Below are 19,410 nucleotides of genomic sequence, written 5' to 3' on the forward strand. Positions count from 1 at the left end.
AACATAAAACTGGAAATTTAGGGCTCTGTAGAGTCTCTCCTCAATCTGTGAAAAATACTTGAGAGCCCAGTAACAGTAGAAATCACTAAACAGAAGGTCTGAAGCAGGCAATTTTATGCTCATGAGCAAGTTGGAATTCATGATGAGTTTGGAAGTATCATTTCTGAGAATGGGAGGAGATTTTGAGTATCAGTAACTAGCTATAGTAAGTGTTCTCCATAGTCCCAGCTACTTTTTCCCTCTGAAAAGGGAAAGGGGAGGAATAAAAAAATTCCGCAGGTGGTGTGAGTTTTTCTAATAGAATTCAACACATTTCTGGAAAGTGTTAAATAGGAAAAAACCCAAACTTTTAGGATCCCTGTAGCTCATAAGTAGAGTCATCACTCTAACAGAGTTTCCTTAAACTGCAGTACATGAATAATGTTATGCATTATGTACAATCTTATGTAAGGTGTGGTACAAAAAACCTCAAAAATCTAGAAAGAACACAGCACCCTCCCAAATTTCAGACTATGCTAAGCAAGCATATATATCAGTAAGGCAATGCTATTCAGCATTCAATACTTAGCCTTTATTTCTACATTTCCTTCTCACCCCTTTCCAGCTGCCCTCTTGGGATAAGGCTGATGAGGGGAAGCTTAAAGGTAAAATAAATCAGAAAGAAAAGCAAGAATGAATTACAACTTAAGCTACTTCTTTATTATGTCTTTCACTCACATTGTGAATTTGGGCAACTTAAGATCTTTCTTAACTCATGCCACTAACAACCTACCCTAGATTGGGCCTCCAGAAGGGCTGTGCAGATATGTACTGCTGCCAGACTGGTTTCCAGCTCCTTTTGGGCAGTACATGCAGATTGCTGAAAGAGTCTTCCAGGAAGACCTTGAAAAAAATGTGGTGATCATTTACTGAACATGCTACTCTGGGTTTGCTGTGATGTATCTTGAAGCCTTCTGTAAAAGCCTTTCTCCATCCATTTCCATAAAGAGAGCTCCCTTCAACACACACACACACTACTTCCTCCAAAACAAAAATCAACTCATGAGAAACTGTAGTCTCTTATTCTCTGCATTGGCACTACCTTAAAAAATGCATGGAGAGGAGACACTTCTAGATCTCTAGCTACCGCCCTTTGCCTTTTGTAACTGCTGCTCTTTGTATGCCTATCTGAGCAGCCTGGCCTGAGCCAGCATTCCTGGTTCACTAGCCAAAACCACAATACTTACAGATTATTCAATCAACTGCCTGGAGGAACGTATCTTCTTTTGGCAGAATGCAAATGAACTAATGCTTTATAAAAGTCTGTGTCAAAAAGAAGGAATCAAACACTAGAAAGTTAATAGTATAGGTTACCAGGTTTCCAGGAAGCAGCAGAGAACTTTCTGGTTTTGTGCCCTGTAATGCAATGTGCTACCAGAACAAACCCAATTAGTGACACAAATAGCAGAGATGAGGCCACATGAGGAACTCAACTGTTCAGGTTCTGCTGGCCCTACGCAGTTTTCTACACTGTCCCTTGCATAATGTGAATGACAGAGCAAGACTGACACAAACACAAGCTCACAAAACACGTTGCCTACTGAGGTTTTGCTTGTTATGGCCAATTTGCTCAACGTCATTCATGACACTGGCAACAAAATTTTATGCTACTGTAGAAGCTTCTTTCTGCTACCAAGAAATATTTGCTGTAAATGGTATGGTGGTCCTGTAACTTCAAACTTGCTCATTTTTATTTGCTCGTTAAATGCCTTTTGGGGAGAAAACTGTTAGGGGTAATTGCTTCTCTATCGATAAGCAGTCTTCAGAGTTTTTACAGCAAACATGGATCATATGAACCAAGCTAGACATTCTCCATTCACGTGTGGTAGGAGTCCACAGCATGGATTAAATTTTTGAAAAACTGCGTACCCTTGCCATCATTTAACACTAACTACTAGCCATCAAAAGAAAGGACTTTTTTTTTTTATCAGCCATAGTCTCCAGCCCCGGATCAAAACTCCCGTTATGCAGTGGTTAATAGACACCAGTTTTACAAGAACGTTAGACTGTGAACTATGTGTTCAGATTGGCATTTATGTCATGCTGTCCCCCACAACTGTAGAGCAAAAAAAGCAGGTACAAGGACTAAACACATGCAGGAAATAGTTAGAAATAGACTGAAATTGGCTAACAGGGGAGAGTTCTCTTATCTGTTGTCCTCTGGTTTCTTCTACTGACAACAAAGCTTTCCTTGTTTTCTGAAACTTATCACATACAACTCCCTTGAGCTAAAGGTAGTGGATGCTTTTAAAAGGTGAATAAAAACTAAAAGCCATCTTCTTTCTGCTTGTATGTTATCTCATGGAAGTAGTCTGTGCACAGGTCTTCCATGTAGTAGGAAGGATCAAACTACTGCCTATCTGGGCATACCATTGCTTTTTCTGCAAATGCAGCATGCCAAACCTTATAACCTTCATCAGAAACAGAGAGATTGCCACCAAGTGGATATCTGGCCCACTAGTTGTCAGTTATTCCAACAAAGTTAACTCCTGGTCCTACGGTAAGCCACTGTACCAAAATGCCATTCTGTAATTCTCAAACATGCAAGATCTTCTCTATTGCCACTGTGTTCCATGTTTTAATCTTAAATGGGATGGAAGAAAAAATTATTACAGAGTTTGGCAGTGTAAAGTAATCAGTTATATTTAGTATTTCCAGAGTCATAGCTAGATAGGTTTTAGGCAAATAATGATTAAAATAAAACCTGAATATCTACAGGGGGAAAAGTGAGATAGTGACTGGGGAGGAATGAAAAAGAATTTATCAACTTAGCAATAAACTTCAGAACTCTAAAATAAAAATATTTTTTAAAGCTTTCTTTCCAGGTCATTTTAATGCACTACAAGAGAATAACACGACTCCTTATATGGAAAGGAGTTGCATCTCAAGACAACTTAAAGCTGGATACTTTAAATCTGAACCCTTGCTAGGAATGGATTCACAGCTTAAAGAACTCTTGAGTTGGAACTTACTAGTTTGTGTCTATTTTGGAAAATATTCTGCACTGCCAAAAGAAAAAGGTCAACCTCAAATACCACAAACTTCATTACAGTATGGTCTCTCACTTGCCCAACACAAACCATCTTCTCTATCTTCCAGGTGACCTATATTTATTGATCAAATATTCAAGTACTTTTAACAAATTTAGGACTTATGACTTAAACTGAACTTTACTGGTATTCACCATAAGGGAAGGTTAAATGAGGAATGAAGGGAAGGACTAGATACTAAGTTTACACCCTTGTGTCTTGTACAGTGCACTTATTTAGTAGTTTTCAATTCCATGGCTGTTGCTTTGATTTTCTGAAGAATTTTGTGCTCAGCATTACACACCTAACTGTGCAGTTCCTCTCAGCACACCCAAACAGCTTTGCAGTGACTACTGGTATTTTTCCTGAAGATATTCCACACCCCACAAAAACTTACTCAGACCTCCTTCCTACAGATATCATGACAGAAAACACTTCTGCAATTTCTTCTCCACACAGTTGCTTTAGCACACAGACAATTGCCTAGAAACACATCTCTAGGCCACACAGAGGTGTAATACAGAATCAACCACATATATTCTCATTATATAATATTCTATTAACATCAGATTATTTTCCAGAAATTATACTGAACTGATTCTTAGAAGAACTCCTACCAATAAATTCTGAACCAGTAGACATAGGGAACGTACATGCCAAATTTGCCTTCTTGGTCATGTGTTAAACTCAACAAAGAGGATCCAAAATTCCAGAGTGGTCTTCAGCTTAGAAAAGTAGTTTGATCCAAAAGACATAAATCCAAGCTTCCCAAGGGCTAAGCTGTATAAAAGCTGTGTTTTTTCAGCTGGATATGGTATTGAGTTACTTTAATTTCATCAGTTATCTTTTAGGTAAACATATAATGCTAGATATATGCGATGTCAAAACAGAACTGTATATTCCATGTAATACTTATTTTTCGGAAGTCCATTAATTCACGCCAGTAAAAATTGCATTTCCAGAACAGTACATTTGAGTTAGATCAAACAGGCGCTTTTTTTGGTTTTTTTTTTTTTTTTTACTTGCTAACGCAAGAGTACTCAATGAAAAAGCACAAGATAGAGAAAACATCCTTCTTCCCACCCTTCAAAATAAGATTGGCTGCAAAAAAAAAAAACTCCAAATGAAACACCGCAATAGTATAATGTCAACAACAGCATGAAATCGTGCTTTGCTTTACACCAAGAGCTCATTTAGGAAATGGTGCCTGCAGGTGTCAACTCTGACCATGCTGCTTTGCTTGGATAATGAACCAGGGGCTGAAGACTTGAGATAATTTTATTGGTGACAGCATTGGGGTGCTTAAGGGTCACAAAGGGTCCTTTGAGCCTTATGAACTGAAAAGTCACTATCCTAAAGATCATATAATTTTATATATGATGGGAAGAAGAAAGTATTTGTCACAATTTATAGACAGGAAGTAAAAACACATGGTTACAACACAATCACAAGAAGTTGGTGGTTAGATCTAAATATTTATACCAAGACAATTGTTCAAATTACTTTGCCGGAGCCTTCCCTTCTCCAGTCTAACAGCACCAGGTAACAGGTCTACAGCGATAACAAGACAAACTCAGTAGTTACGATACCATGGTTAACTAGTAATAAGCATCAGAACCAGCTTCTGTGACCATGATTTGAAGGAATGGGAAAGACAATTCAGCCTAACTTCAATCTTCAAACACTTTTTCTTACAAGCATAAGATTAAAACTGATGGAAGTAAGCAGCTGGTTTACAAGGCTGCAGGAAACCCAAGATAATTCTTCACAGACCTCTAAACACAATGCTTTCCTGTATACAGAAATGGTTTGACCAGAGGCTGAGGAGTAGCAAGAATTCTTATAGAGGATTTAAGGGGATACATTAAGACTAACTTCATATTTCTTAGCTATGTCAAGGATTCTCACATACCTCCATCTTGTAGGTTTGTATGTTTCCTTCTTCACAGATTCATTTTCTTGCTGTTAAAAGATTCCCAACAGCAATGGAAATTGGACTTTGCTGTTCATCCAGAATTTGACACAAGCAATCTTGGTTACAAGTTTTTTCATATCTTTTCTTACTCTTGCTTTTACCTCAGCACCTGGGTCTCCACTGAAACAAAGAAGAAAGCTTTCTTACCAGATATGTTCAAACCTTTCACAGACAAATCCCCAGAATGCTTCATGTTGATACCTTAACACTAGCACCACCACTGCTACCTCAGTTATCCATTACACTGGACACACTTCCTCCAATTCCCAGCTTGCTCCTAGCCCAGGCTCTCCAGGAAACCCTTGTGTCCCTTCTCCATCCTAAGAAGAGAAATGGCCTACTAGGAAGCAAAATTACAATAGACATCTTCAAATCAATGGCATCATACATAAAAAGTTGACAGACTGCAACTTCCTACCTTTCTACTGTCGTAGCTGTGTTCTCTGGTGTAAATGTCCTCATGTACTGATTTTTATTAGTATCAAAAAGCATCTCAACTAAATGGAGGCCCACTGAGCTGACTGTTGGTCTCAAACATCTGGTGATGATATGTCTAAATATTTCTAACAGTGCCTGCTATAGCTGAAAACAAACCCCACAAAATGTGGATAAACAGCTTAGCCTTACACACATAAAGCACAACTTGTAAGTTCTTCATATGCTGCAGATCAAACCTCTCGGCTCACTATGACATCTGCCAGCTATGCCTTGGCACAGTCTGCTGCAAGTATCCCTTCTTGTGGGAACTCAACAGTGTCACACATTAATGGTGTTCCACAGTGCTTTGCAGAAAGAGACGAGAAGCCACTCCCATTGCCCTCCCTGACATGTAGAGAAGGCAGCCAGAGTTCGTCAAAGTGGAGGCAAAAAGTTTGGTCTCATTAGGGAGTTGAAAACATCAAGATCAGCTATGGAAAATGCTTTGAATGCCTGCATGCTCAGGTTTCATAACAGACTGGGGAGTGTGCTCCTGGAATTGGATCTCTCCCTCTGAGCACAGGAACCACCCAGAGATGTTTGGTTTGAGGGTGGATCTATCAATTCTATAGACGTTCATGAAGCCAGTCCTCAAGTTGCACCCCTCAGTTTGAAAAGGCAACAGATGACATACAAAGGAATTTGTTATTTCCTATTAGGTTTTGTGCTTTAGATAACATTTTTTTTTTACTTCTTTGGGAAGACACCTTCATGGTGCAGAGTATCTTCTCATCCCTTGCAATGGCCAAGAAGGAAGTGCAAGTATGTATTACTGGAGACATGAGAGCTGGCCTGTAAACCCAAACCAACTAAACATGGTAGTTCCTATTCACTTGCTTGCTCTGCATACAGTTGTCAGATGCAAGGAATCTCAAAGAAGGTCACCTGCCCAAATAAAGTTCTCAAAATGACTATAATACAAAGTCATCAACTGTTGTCCAGTCATATGGCCAGACAGCAGCTGAAGAGCTGATAAATAACCCTCATTATTTTCCTGCTATAACTAATAGTGACTTAAAGTCCCACCACATAAGGCTATTTACTTACAACATAAAGGAAGTTGAACTCCTTAATTGATCCCCGTAGGACAGAAATATCACTGAAGTCCATCAGCAAAACTGAAAACAGGAAATGTCAGCTAAAACAGAGGATGCAACACAATGCCATTAAAAAAAAAAAAACAAAAACAACCAACAAACCAAAAGTGACAAAAATCTCAAGATAAGTTCCTCTTAAGTAAGAAACAGCTTTTTTATTACACACAATGCCACCAGCTGACTTACTCAGATGTATTCACATAGCTAGGACAGCTTTTCATGGAAACACACTTGCAATTTTACAAAGAGAACACTTGTACACTTTTGACTAAGTTAGTGCTCAAGGAACATGCTTGACGAATGCTTTAGAAGATTCAGATGAGTAAACCCAGGCTTCCGAAAATCCTTATATTGGAACAGAATACTTCAGAAGTAAGGTTTTGGAGACTTCCAAGCACAACTAGATTTCATACAAGGGGCAAGTCTTAGATCAGTCAAAAACAGCTGAAACTCTGTTATCGACTGGACAAAGATCAGCTGATAGTGCACTAAGGACTTCACTACCCTAAAACACATTGTCCTATTCACAACACAGTTGCTAACCTTCTGTAGGTATCTCTCACTTATAGCCATAAATTGCATGAAGATAATATGAAAAAATATTTATAGGCACATCTGTTTATTAGCTTCTCTTTAACTAGAAACAAATTGGTTTAATTTGTGTCAGACAAGACTTTGTAAGCACACCCTGCCTTGCTATGAACTGCAATACCAGACCAATCATTATATTTGTTTATGCATCAGTGTCCTTACCCTCCTCACTCCCGACCCACACATCAAAACCAGAGAGTAGAACAGGATCACAGATCCCTAGTACAAGCATGCATCCCAGGTCAGGGGCATTGCTGTATTTAATTCTTCTCTAGTTGCCAGTGTGCTTGTCTGTGCTGCATTTAGTCTCAGGACTGAGAAACCCATACACCTCTTCAAGTAAAAACACATACAGGACAGAAAGCACCAGTAGAAGAGTACAGACCTGATTTAAAAAAAGAATCCTCAAATGGTTGAGATCTCTGAATCTGACAGGGAAAAAACAAAACAAAACCACAGCAGATTTTTGCTCCCTTTTTAGACAGCACAGCACGTCCTGTTACAGTTCTGTGTACACTCAATACTCCCATTTCACCAGCTGTTAGAGGACCACACAGCAGGTAGGACCTCACTGGTAGATCTGGTCAAAAATTTAAAAGAAATCAAATTCATTCAAGCTCTATCTACTCTGATTTCTAGTCTAGCCTAGTAATCTAGTGCGCTAACCAGGACTATAAACAGTAATGGCTTTTAGGCTTCTTTTCCAAGGTAACCTAGAACCTAAAGAACTGGAAGCAAAGCACAGACTTTCTGAAATTCCAGGACTCCTTCTCCCAAAGCAAAAGCTCTAGGCTGAAAACCTCAAAGCTTTCAGATTCTAATCAGCTGTTCTGACTTGATCAACACTTCATTGTGTAATAAGCAAACAGGTGATTTCAATCAGCAACTGCCATTTCCAAGGGAGTATGGAAAATGTTCTGATTTGCAGATTGCTGCGAACAGTGTTTTTGTTCTGAGTTGGGATAAACTTGAGCTAAGATTTCTTATAAACCAGAAATACTGCAAGTTAATAATGCTCAAGAATAAACATTGCTTGTCATTTGGTTTTGTAGAGCATCTGTAAGTGGTTGGGGCATTGCAAGTGGCTTTTTAAGGGTAGCACTCAAAAACCCCATAAACACACCAAAGAAGTTAACCTCAGCAATTTAGGTTTTGTTGAATTGAAGTGTTTCACAATGTCAGAGATTAACTGGAGAGAAAAACTGTGCTAAATTATACAGGCATCATTTAAAAGATAGTGTCCTGGGCATACAGATCACCAGTTCTGATAACAGAATGAACATTACAATCTGAGGTCAACCCAGACTGAAAGAAAAAAAATTCTCCCATTACAGAGAATAACATGCCTGCTCCTTGGGCCACCAAATATTTCATGGCATTTTCTAGACCAGGATCAGCATGTCTTCCTTGTGGAGACTTTGTCTTTTCTTATAGAGACAACTGGTTTCAGATTATGCTTAGTCCCTCTGTGAAGATACAGTTCCTTATAGTTACAGTAAAGCAAATGTAACTATATCTAGTTCTAGTTTCTACTGGATGGAACCTGAATAATTATGTCCTAGACCCCTCATTGTTAAATTCAGAGTATTAGCCAAACTTGTAGGAGTTCTTTAAAATCAGGTATTGGAGGTTTATTCCCACTTTCACAGAGACTGAACAAGTCTTGATAAATAGCCTGTCAATTGCTGCATCCCACAGCATGTTGCTATGGTTTCATTAACTTGAAGCTGAAGCCAATACCCCAGTTCTTTAGAGCAACCCACTAAGGCTTCTTTAAATAGGGTGGAGAAAGCTGCTTCTTCTACCAGACCTCACAAGGTCTGGACCAGTGAGCAAATCAAAGCTCATATATCCCTCAGAAGCAGCTCTAGCTAAGCCATACAAACCAAGCAGTTTGCAGTGCACCGATCTTGTTCAAGATGTGGCCAGACTGACTCCTAGGAAATACTGGAAAAAATATTTTTCTGGCAGTGCTCTTTCCTGAGATGCACTCTTGGCAACACAGTGATGCCACATATTTAGTACAAAGTCTTCTAGGGAGAGTCAGATGCTCTTAGTCAAGTTGAGATTTTCAATGGTTCCCCCTGGGTCCTAACTTCCCAGGAGCTTTGCCTGCTATCACCACCCTCATACCATCTCGTTAGAGTAATATAAGGATAATAATTTACCAGGATTGTGACAAACTCAAGTCAGTACTTATGGAACTCCCTTTGTCCAATAAAAGATATTGAAATCAATGTGAACCAACACCTTCTAAAGGACATCTCTTGTTCATTATGAGTACTTTTTGGCCACTAATGTTGTCTTAGTTTGTCATATATCACAGCATGGCACAGTGCACTTCTGAGAAAGCATATGCTGGCTATTTTTAAGTGCAAATGACTTTTTTTTTTTTTTTTTAAAGCAATCTATCTTTCTCCCACCGCTATACTCCACTGTGATCCTGGATTTCAGATGTTAGGAGTTACAGTTATGGAATGACCTGTTCCTTGGATTCAGCCATGCTGGAGTTTATGAAAAGGAGCATCAGTCATATTATATTATTTCCATGGGCACAGGCTTCACAGGAGCAATTAAGGCAAAGCTCCTTCTGAATTTTGCCTAGGGAAGAAACCCAGTGTCAAAGACAGTCTAAATAAATAAAACCACATACACAAACACCTGCTGCTTTGAATTTAGAGATTTATGAACAAGGTTGGTATCCTTGCCACTTGCTCTCCTCTCCACCTCAAGCTCTAGAAAATTTTAATTTCACAAGACACCCTGGTATCAATTACACCAGATAGAAGGCCTACTCCAGGCATGCATCAAAGTCAATGAGACAAGAATCTGTCCCAACCTCTACTGCAGCACAACCAGCATTTATTTATCTTTTCCCTTGAGCACTGATGCTTGGTATTTAACTTGAACAAGGCCATCTAGACTGACTGTTTCCAGAACAGCAGCAATTAGCTGCTTATATCCTGGTGATATCTCTGATTATAGTCTGACTTAAGAACCCAGGACTTCAGTTCTGGTTATGGATCAGGCATCTCTGTACCCCAGGAAAGCTGTTTAGCTTGTTTGTCCCCACCTTCTCTCACTGCCAGGATCTCAAGAATGACCAAATACTTAAGCTGCAGTTTCACAGAAACTTCCACAGAACAGCATCATCAGGCTGTACTTTTGCAACCTGAACCAATCCAGCTGCTGTCCATCACAGTCCAGCACTGTCCTTGCCTCAGAGCCCCACACCCTTCCTTTGCATTAACAGAAAAGACACCAAGAAAGTTATTACCTTTGTCATCAGATCTGAGAGCAAAGACAGCATTCCATGAGGACAGGTAAAGGCCAGAACCAGCAAATGGGAAGGAAAGGAGGACTGTGTGGCCAATTAGACCAACCTCAGTTATCACAGCAGCACAGCTTTTGCAATTCTGAAATCTCACTAGCATGTGAAACTCTTATTTTTTGCAAGCTCAAGTATTAGATGTGGTATGAAAAGTGTGAATGGAAGGCCACAGAAGAGCATCTTGATCCAAAGAGTTTTCACTATTCAAGCTAAACAGAGTCTATTACGAAAGGACAAGATTAGACTCCCCAGCTATTATGAACTGAAGAAGGTCTATTGGCTACAGCAGTACTCACAGCCAGAAATGGTTTAAGCCCCAGAAGCTGAAGTGAGGTGGCAGACAGATGAGACAGGTCCTCTAGTTGGCTGAGCACTAGGACAGAAGGGATGCAGCTTGCCCACACAGCAACTCAGAAGCAGAACCAACTAGCTGCCCTTCCCTTTTCCTGTATACTCTTTCAACAATTTTAGCCATTCAGTCTAGTGCTTTCTAGGCTAAGCATCTGTTAGAGCTTATTTTGGCTCAGCTTCAGGTCCCAGTCTTGTTCTTGGGAAGGTATTTTGCCAAATGAAATAGCAACCTTTTGGCTCCAGTGCTTGTGAGCAGATATTTAAAATATTGTTTTTGTCAAGGACAACTTCTTTTGATGGGCTGCAAAAGAGCCAAATTCAACTTGAGACATTATTACAATCCCTTACAATCCCTGGAAGCTCTGGTTTGCATTTGATTAAAGGGCAATGGAAACCAAAGATTTCATTTTAATGGAGCAGTCTTGAGACTTTGCGAAAGGTCTATCCAAAACCCAGAACAACTACTGTGGTGACACAAGCTGAACATACTACTTAAAACAATTAAGTACCGTGTTCTATTTGTGTAGCATGTGCCTGTAATTTGACCTCAGCTGACAAAACAAATGCATTTAGCAACAATTAAGATACATTAAAATCGGTACCGTTATGAACCCGTGATCAGAATTATGTCTTAGGAAAGGCTTGCTATTACACAGGAAATACAATTCTAGTTCCCATGCTGAACAAAGATGATAAAGACTAAACACTACCTTATGTAAGCCCTGTTAAATGCTGGACTATGCTACAAGTCACTATCTACGCAGGCAGTTGTATTTGCTTTGAGTACCTCAGTTGCAACAGAATACTGAACCACAGTTTTCAGTTGAAGAGATACGCTTCTAATGCTATTGACATGCACCATAACAGCCTAGAGATCTTCCATAAGAAAGCAGACTGAAATAAAAGCATACAAAAGTTTTCACGGAAAAGGAATATAACAAGCCGCAAGAAGTGTTTCAGCCTAAAAAAGGCTTCTGCAAAGCACTGGCTAGCATACAGTCTCCATCACTTTTGGAGAGTTCTGTTACAGGATTCACAGACACCCAAGGGTAAAAAGCACATTAAGGTGAAGCTTTACTAACATTATAGCCACCCATCAGCAGCTCTACAATTCTTAACCAATAACTTAATATTTCTGTGAGCCTTCATATACCTGTAAAAAAGTACAAGTCTCTCACAGAAATGAGAAGTATGTTCCACACACTACCTTTTTCCCCACAGCCCTTGGATTTGCTGTAGGTGGTGGCATGATTGATTGTTTGACTACCATCTGTCTAACATCTGCATTCTAGGGAAACCATTCTGCAAATAGAATTAGCTGGCTCTGGGCTACCATTATTCATAATGAATATTCTGTTGTATATTGAAGCCATCACTAATGCTATCCCCTTAAAAAGATTTAGCATACTGACTTACGCTGTTTGCTCCCTTATGCTTGTCCTTCTGTGAAGTTATATGCCTGCATTACAAACATCACCATACAATGCTAGCTGTGACACCTGAGCAAGTTAGCTTGGGTATGGGAAAGCTGACTGAGAACAGAAATTCAGTGGCCTCACTGTCATGTATTAGTCCAGAGAGGCTACTGTACTAACATGGCCTTAGGGCTTCTTGTACCTAAACTTTTTTGAGTGTGTCTACATTGTGATGTATTTGCCAATGTATTTGTTCCAATATATATAACAGAAATATATGTATGTTTGTGTTTTAATTATTATTTTCTTCTTGACAGTGATGCTATATTGCCATCAGCTTTCAACACTCAAATATCCTATCTAACGATCCCCCAAATTGTGAGTGGGTGAAGGTTTCTGCATATTGATAAAACAGTATTTGCTTGATACAGTATTCCTATGGTCATAATATTCTTTTGTAACATTGAGAATTAAAAATAGAATACAAAACTCTAAAAGCTGATATTATCACTTACTTTAGGACGACAGTAGCTTGTCTTAAAAAGAAAGAAACAAAGCCCAAAGCCAAAACCAGCAATTATTGCAAGACTTGCAAGAAAAGATGTGTTTGGCATCACATATCTGGTGGCAATACAGTAGCATGGCACCTTACACAAAAGAGAGTTCAGGGCTCAGAACAGCCATGAACAGAACTACAGGTGCTTCAATCATTTTAATGTCCAGAGGTTGCTACAAACTACATTTAGGATTCCTCTCCTGCTCCCTAAAGGCATAAGTAAGCTCAGCCAAACCACTGTTCATTCTGAACTGCAAGCTCTTTTGAGCTATATATCCTTTTGCGCCTGTATAGCTCCATCTGAACAGAAATAATAATCAAGGCTGCCAGAAATCCAGATCCCAGACTCCAGAAAGCTACTGAAGCTTTAAGGTGTCATGACCCAAATTCTGCTTGCAAAGTGAGTTTCTTGTAAACTCCCTCTAGACTCATAAATATAGTTCTGTTTCCGATAATGTGTTTCTATTTAGCATCTTTTCTTCATTTAAAACCATAATCCTTTGATAACTTTGGGAATATATGGAAGATGTTTAAAAGCAAACAAACAAACAAACAAAGACAAAAACAATCAACAAAAAACAAAAACAGAAAGTAGTTGGGCATCCCTAAAGTTGATTGTTTGTATGAGTAAGCCATAGAACAAATGAAAGGCCAGACTGACCACAGTAATAACTCCCAATGCTAATTCAAAGAAATTAAAAGTAGGCCAGGAAGCTTAAATCTAAATGTGTTTTCAATTGATCTTTGTTCCTGACTGTGTTTAACGGTCAGCTGTTTGATAAACCCTCTGGGGTTCTACTAGTTGATTTCAAACTGGGAAACAGCAAACAGTACCACAGAGAGTAAGATGCTTCTCGTTTCAAGAGAGTGAATTTAAACACTGCTGAAAGGTTGCAGACTTCCAGTCTCAGAAATGTTTTACAGAAGGTATACGGAGATGCTCTTTTTCACTCCCTCTATTTATCTACAGTACTAATACATCTCCCAGAACAGAATACCTGAGCTTCTAACAAACTAAAATAATAGTCATGATAGTCTCCATAATTCTCCTGCAAAGCAAGGTGGTGTTATTACCAAAACTTACTCTGATGCAGAAAGACTCTGGTCTATATTCAGATGACCAATATTTCATCCATGCCCCTAAGTTTAGTGTTTCCTACAGACTAGGTGTCTTTGAAGGTCACATCAGCCAATACAGGACTCAGTGCAGGGACTGAGGTAAAATTTGATTCAGTTCCACTGGGCATAATGTACGTCTAACCTCTGCCATTCTGAGAGAATATGCTTCTAAGACTTTCATTTTGCTGGAGAAACGCTGTGTTAACCCCAAAATGAGTCTTTAGTTTCTGTTCTTCTGTTTCTAATCACTTCTTCAATTCTTAAAACTATTTTTAAAAAAATTTTTAAAAATACAGAAACAAAGCCCTTTCCCAACAATTAGATCCTTGATAGAGATAAAACTTTTTTTTTTTTTGAGCTACACAGACAAGATATTTGAAGCCATAGGGGCAGGCATGCTCAGAATGAGATAGAATGCATTCATAAACTACAGTACGGCGATTAGAGTGCAGAAGCAAGAACAGAAAAGCAAGCTGCTAGCCCAGCCTCCCCTTCATTCCCAAATACTCAGAAGTCAGCCAGCCCACTGCTGGCCAGAACTATCGCAAACTGATGCCACCTCAGTTCTTTGTCTCATGCTGTCATCCTATTTTCACAGGTTAGGGCTGCATTCAGATGATTTGCATTAAGCAGGTAAGTTAGATGCTTATGTTAGACATCTAAGCTCTGTACACTCTTCATACAATCAATACTCAGTGACAGTTGCTTTAAGAGGGCAACTACGAGCATCTAAGTTAGACTTCATAAGGTGACTGAATTGCCTTCTGGAGGTACTTCTCTTATCATTGATCACAGAGAGAACATACAGAGTCCAGGCTCCAAACATGGGTAATCACACAAGACAGAAGAGAGACTATGGAAATACTACCCATGTTTCTGTCCCCTGGCCAGAAGTTATTAGAAAAGTATCACACAGTAACTTTTTGGCTTCCTAATTTTTAAAACATCAAATGAGGTATAAGAGAAATGAAAACTGAATAGTAAGGCTGCAACACCTACACATTCTTAGCTAAGCCATTGGGAGACTTCTTACTAGAAAGTCAAAGCAGTATCTTTTTCTGGGTAGATTTCTTCTACCATTCAAAAATATTTTATTTCAGAAATGAGGAAGAAATTTGCTTCTCATGTTTGCTAAACTGGGACAAGACATAAAAATGCAAAAGCTTGTAACTTCCACTGTCTTTAAGGTAAGATGTACTTACTGAACCTGACCATTTGGTTAATGTACTCTGCAGAATAACCCAAAGTATATACCAATGAAGTTTAAGATATTGGCACATTTAAAAATGAGGTAATTTATTAATATTTGGCAAGGAAAAGGCCTAATAACAAAAGGATCTGGGAGAGAAGTTTTACAGTCTTTTCAGAGAGACAGAATCCACTGTAGACTTCAGAGGGTAGAGAATGAAAAAGAAAGATTTCTAGACAGAGTTAGTTAAGGGAAGATGACTGAGCATGGTGAGGGATATCTCCCATAAATTTTGCCATTGGCAAAAGGCAGCCTTGCTGGCAGCTATGGAAACAAATGACTGGGATGATATTTCAGTGATGGATCAGCACTTGTTATTTATTCCAGTGCAAAAAGATGAGACACAAAGGGATGTCATTCAGAATACTAAGTGGCAAATCCCAAATGTTTGAAGGAATTAGAACAGAAAATCCCTCACACATCTAAAAACCACTCTGGAAATTCTGAACTTTTCAGGTCAAATTAAACTGGGTGAAATAAATTAGCTTTGAAGATGTAGCTGCAAACAGAAATTTTACTTTCCAGAAGGGGGCTGGAATTCTCACCCAAACTGACTAATTAAATGCGTTTGTGTACTCCTCTGTCTACCACCATAACTCAAGCTGAGCAGACCTTGTGATTCAGCTGGAGTATTGGGAAGCTTAGAATCAATTCTCTATTTGTGCAGACCAGTCCAACCAGCCCTATGCAGTTCACTCAGCCAATGCTGTGTCATGCTTTCTGATGCACAAAGACAAATTGGTAAAGAGAATATAGAAGGCGAATTTGTATGTCAGTGCTTGGGGTATTTCAAATCTACAGATCGGTGAGGACAGCATTTAGCAAAAGCAGCCCTGGCAAATACTACAGTATAGTTCAAGCTTTCATGATGAACAAGTTTGATACAAAATGCAATCAAATTTTGCTGCTACACCTGGGGTCTCAGCAGCCTGAACTCACCTCAGCTAAAGAACTATTTCCATTTATTACTGGAAAACTGTACAGAGAGAGACACTGTTCTCTTCCTGCTTAGGCTAGTTGAACACTTCCAAAGTGCACAGTCTCTCAATCAGAAAGTGCACTCTTCAGCTTCCTCTTAAAGCTCTTTCCTCAAAGGTTAAGTTCTTTCCTGCCTTTCCTCAGTAGACTGTGCATGTCCTATACACACCTAGCCACTACAATATCTTCATTAGTCATATTTTGCAGAAGTGGACAACTGAGATCTGAATGTTAAATGACTTCCCCAAAGTCAGTGGCAAATATAGGAGGAGAATAATACTATCTAGTTGTTACCAAACACTTCACATTGAAAGAACTAAAACACTACCCAAAGCATGTCTCTGTCATATGGATGACTTGCCTTAACATCATCTGAGATACCAATAACAGAAATGCAATGGGCCCTCAGATCTCTCAGGCTCCTAAACAGAAACTGCCCCCTAGATTTTATTACTGCTGTTCCTTTTCAGCTCCCATTTATGTATGTAAATGATTATTCTCTTACCTTCTCCCTCATTGCCCACTTATTCATCCAACACATCATGATGCAGCTGCCTCATACTGGAAAAAAAGCAGAGAGCTGTGAAGAGACAGACAACACTGTCAGATTCTGGTGATGTAAAAATCATATAATCCTTGGAGTTTACAAAATAACATTTTTGCCATTCTATCTCTCAGTAGGCTTCCCTACACCATCAAATGAAATATGTATTTTCCAGTCTAGTTACTTCACTTCTTCATGCAGATTCTGTCTCAAGACATCAAAGTAAACGTGTTGAGTGACATGGCTAACAGTGCCAGTCCCAAAGGTCTCATTCAGTGCTTCTGGGGACACATAGAATTTTGGTCTGAGCTCAAATGTATAGAAAGTGATGACTTTGACCCATGCTGTAAAGACACCAAGGAAAGGACATGCTTACTGATAAGAGAGGTAAAGCTGTAAAGTGATTTTATAAGAACAAGGGGCTGAGAGAATAGATTATTTTCCCAACAAATAGGAGACTGGTACATTAGCTGTTACAAGTGCTAGAAATTTTTAGTATTTGAAATCTGCCTGCACAAGAACTTTCATACTTACCTGCTATCAGTGACATTACACTTCATTTTATTTGGATGTCAGTATGTATTCAAGGACACAGCACTGCTCTGTTACAAATGCTTTTAAGACAAGCACAGGAGCAGCAAGTTAACAAAGGAACACTGTGTTAAAGGCTGCCTGCCAGAGATTACTTACTCATGTTGATTACACTGAAAGGACAGTAGTGCTGCCACACTTCTGTCCCATACTCCCTGGGAAAAAACAAACAAACAAACAAACACAAAACAAAACAAACAAACAAACAAAAAACCAAACAAACAAAACAACAATCAAAATTAAAAACAAACGAACAAACAAACAATAACAACAAAACACACAAAAAAACACAAAAAACCCAGAACAAAACAAATAACACCCAAACCAACCCAACCAACCAACCAAAAACCAAAAAAACCTCAAACAACCCAGGAGTCATATCTAGGTTTTCTTCAGTTCTCACTGCATGGGGTAGGCAGGAAGAATGTAATATAATGACACAAGGTTTGATCCTGCAAGGTAGTGCATGCACCTAACTGGTTTGCTATGTCAGCACAAGCACATTCAATCTTAGTTTTGAGTACAAGTAATATATAAAATGCCTCTCACTTGAAAGCTGACTCTGAACACGATTTGAGTCAAAAGTAGAAAATAATCACAATCATAGATTATCAAGAAGCAGGAATGTCCTGAGAGGTTGAAGAGTTTGTGCTTTCATCAAAGACCCAAACCACCTTTCATTACCATATATTTCAGTAAAATTTGGGGTTGTACAGCACATTTTAGGATTGCACTGCCATAATATCCACAAGTAAATCTCTCTGTGACATTGTTACATGAAATAGCACAGAAGAATTAAGGCAGAATTAAGGTAAAATTAATGAATTCCACCTCATCAATTCTACCTTGGTTTTATTAACTGAAGAAAGAAACTGGCAAGTCAAACACGTGTAATAAATACTGGTGGAAAAAGCAGTGTGCACAGTTCCCACTTATGCTACTTACTTCATACCAGGTAGAGTTAAGTCACTAATTAATTAGCTTTAAGTGATTACAGAGGATGTGGTTTGTGTTCATGACTATCTAATTGCTTTAATATCAGAGGAAAATAAAACTGCACCTCTTAGCAAGAATCACTAAATCCAATTAAGCACGGAAGTCACGTAAAGCCGATGATTTCAGACGACGGGAGGGCGGGCTGGAACCAGCCACCCGGGACGCGGCAGCGCTCCCGCTCGCGTGAGAGGCTCCGCGTGCCACTGCCGCCATCTTGCGGGGAGGCGCCCGCTGCGGCCCGGGCACCGCTGCCGGGCCGGCGGCCCCGCTCGGGCCCCCGCGGCCCCGGAGCACCAGGACCTGCTGCCGAGGAGGCCTTCGGTGCTGTTGGAAAGCCCAGCACAGCAGGCTCTCGGTCTGCAAGCGCAGGTGGCAGTACGGAGCCAGGAAGACTCCCGCATCCAGCCCTGGAGGGCCAGAGCAAGACGACCTGTAGCAAAACACCTGGATGAGTTATCTTTCCTCTGGCTGGCAGGAGGGGCAGTACCTTTTATTGGATCGATTGATCTTGCTGGCAAGAAAAGCAAATTGCCTTCCAGGCATGTAAACACTTATTCCAGGTCTGTCTGGGAGCTGCCACAAGATCTCTCATCCTTTGGCCATAAATCTCACATGTCAAGGAGTTTAATTTTTCCCAAACAATCCTATTTCTTGTTATCCAGTTTCTTTTTCTCCATGCCCTATATATATACTTGTCCTATTTCATCCTGCTGTTTCCTTTATCGCATTTTTCTTAGATTTTCAAAACCAAACTATAGACAGCAGTATGCATCGGGTAAGACTATTTCTCATGTCTTTCTATCTGTGTGTTGGAAGCATTTGTGGTGATCTGCACAGTGCAAGTGATTCGTCATTAAATGCATAAAATTACAGAAAGGCCTGTCGTGGTTTGAGCCTGGTCAGCAGCCAACCACCACGCAGCCACTCACTCTCCCTTCTCTTCCGGCAGTAAAAAGGGACAGAGAGCCAGGCTTGGGGTTTGAGACAGGACTGGGACAGGGAAAAAAATCATCCTTTATGGGCACGAGCAAAAGGCAGACTCGTTAGGTGAAAAAAAAGAACATACATTTAT

The 19,410-nt window shown here is 39.6% G+C and overlaps 1 protein-coding gene across 2 annotated transcripts in view; it reads right to left on the reverse strand.

Moving 5' to 3' along the window:
- Positions 1-9,715, reverse strand: part of SORBS1 (sorbin and SH3 domain containing 1) — a 222,697-nt gene extending 212,982 nt beyond the window's left edge. The window contains exons 1-3 of one of the 2 annotated variants that reach the window (XM_042800025.1): positions 9,691-9,715; positions 6,568-6,638; positions 4,981-5,163 (exon numbers count right to left, since the gene is read on the reverse strand). The gene's annotated coding sequence lies outside the window, so the exon portion shown is untranslated. Of the gene's footprint in view, positions 1-4,980; positions 5,164-6,567; positions 6,639-9,690 lie in introns of those variants that run through there. The other variant, XM_042800162.1, reaches the window with a different exon arrangement.
- Positions 9,716-19,410: the final 9,695 nt, after the last annotated feature.

The sequence above is a fragment of the Tyto alba genome, unplaced genomic scaffold, assembly GCF_018691265.1.
Source record: "Tyto alba isolate M040663 unplaced genomic scaffold, T.alba_DEE_v4.0 Super-Scaffold_1, whole genome shotgun sequence".
In the NCBI taxonomy this organism is placed as follows: domain Eukaryota; kingdom Metazoa; phylum Chordata; class Aves; order Strigiformes; family Tytonidae; genus Tyto; species Tyto alba.